Here is a 2500-nt window from a genome sequence, read left to right as displayed (position 1 = left end):
CTTGCTAATTGTTTAGCCCTCCTTTTGGAGAGGCCGGCCATTTGAAGGCCCCTCACAACCAACTTGTGCATATGCCCTAGGCTACCAAAGATAAAAAAAAACAAAAGTTTACATCTGTACATACATACACACACACACACACATACATACGTACGTACGTACATACATGCGTACGTACATGCATACATACATACATACATACATACATACATACATACATACATACATACATACATAAGTACCTACCCACCCACCTACCTACCTACCTACCTACAGTACCTACATACATGTACCCACCCACCTACCTACTGACTTACCTACCTACAGTACCTATCTACCTACCTACAGCTCCAAAAAAAGATCTATTATTGGTGGAATTGTTTCTTCCCAAGGACAAATCCCCTCCTCTCTTGCCACTAATGGGACCGGGTTGACCAAACAGGATTTATGTCAAGCGCTCGTTTGCTGTCCTGTTTTTTATGTGCCATGGTGTAAACCTTTAACAGGCTAATGCATTAACAATATCCTCTTTTAAAAATGCTAACCTCGACCCCCACACTACAAACAGCTATAAGTAGCTAGCTGACACCTCTTCCCTGACATCATTTTTTTCCTTAGGAGTAATTGCAACCCCTCTTCTAACGCCGCTCCCCCCGCCGCCTGCAGCCTGCCCTCCGCCCCCACCACCTCCTTTCCTCTGTTGTTGTGCTGAGATGTTTTTTGATGCCCCCTCCCTCCCCGCCGACCCCCGCTAGCCTCTGGCTAGTTAAGGTTAAGGGCTTAAGGGGCTGTCTTATCTCAGATTCATCAGGGCTTCAATTGGGTCGCGGGTCATTGTGAGACGGCCATAACCCCTTTGTATGGACTCTTATTGTGGAGAGGAGATAGGATGGCACAGAGCTGCAGACTGTCCCCGAGGTCAGTGACAATGTCCTCCAGAGACCCTTTCTACTTGTGTGTGTGTATGTGTGTGTGTGTGTGTGTGTGTGTGTGTGTGTGTGTGTGTGTGTGTGTGTGTGTGTGTGTGCACGCACGCATGCGTGTGTGTCTATTCGGCTCTGTATTCAACGGGTCACCACTTATGGTGTAACACACACAAGCCGGCTGGCTGGTCTGGTTTTATTACCTTAATTTACCGCACCTGTGCGACATGGCAGATATTGAGAGAAGACAGAGAGGTTACCATTAGTACTGTACAGTCATGGAAGTATTAACACTATTTTTGGATTTATTGGTGAAAGGAGGAGAAGTACAATGCAAATAGCCTTGGTGAAGCCCAGCACAGCTCCACCTCCACAACACTGGTGGTCATTTGATTTGCTTTGATTTTGGTAAAAGATATACAAGTAAAATCATTCCCACTATAACTTAAACCCACGATAACAGACTAAATCACTTTTTCCAACATTTCCAATGTGGTCCTGCAACTGCACTCTTGATTTTATGTTTATCAAACTTCCTCGCAGAGGGGCTTTAATCGCCGGTAAAGCAAAAATAATCTAACAAATTACTTTTCTCAGCAGGTAATCCTGTAATTTGACAGAATACTTTTTGATGCTGGTAATACTATAACGTAACGGGTTACTTTTAAAAGTAACGTTACCCAACACTAGTCCAGACCCATGTAAATTACTTATCTATTCTACACACACACACAAACACACACGCACACGCGCACGCGCACGCACACGCACACGCACACGCACACGCACACGCACACGCACACACACACACACACACACACACACACACACACACACACACACACACACAGACATGAAGTATACATAGACACACTTGCACTTTATATAATATATAAAGTTTATATTATATGAATTATATTAAGTTTCAAAATGTGTCCAGTACAGTACATATTACACAACCAGACAGCTATCCAGTTCATGACAATTGGTTTGTTTGTCTGTACATGTGTGTTTGTATGTGTGTGCGTGAGTATGTGCGTGTGTGCGTGTGTTTGTTTTTTGCAGACACATAAAGACTTATTGCTGAGTGTCAGTGGCATATTGGCTGTGGGTCCTATCAAACCCTGGTTACCACCAGCTCCCCATTTTACACAACCCCCGGGTACGTCACCGGGGCAAATTTACCCCCGATTAGATTTGCAAATCAAAAACCAATATGTAACATGCAAGAATTAATCTGTTTTATATTCCTTGGTTACATTTTTCGTGGAACACATTCGGAAGATTTAGAACGTATTTGTGCCTGCTGCTCCCTGCCATTATATGCTTCAGTTCATACATCTATTTGTGAGCCCATAAAACAGGCATTGACTACCCATGTAAATTGTGTTCCCCACAATAAATTATATGCATACTTGCAAAAATACATAACCGCTGTCGCTCTCCCCCGCTCCGTGTCGTCGGCATACTAATAGCAGCGCGCTAGGAGGCCAATGATGCTGCTTCCATTATTTTTCCATTTAGTCGTAATTTTGCGAGGAAGTTAGGGTTTGTGAAATTGCCTCCCCCTGCCAGCC

This window comes from Gymnoscopelus microlampas (genome assembly GCF_963454915.1).
Source record: "Gymnoscopelus microlampas genome assembly, chromosome: 8".
Classification (NCBI taxonomy): domain Eukaryota; kingdom Metazoa; phylum Chordata; class Actinopteri; order Myctophiformes; family Myctophidae; genus Gymnoscopelus; species Gymnoscopelus microlampas.
This window is presented reverse-complemented; position numbering follows the sequence as displayed.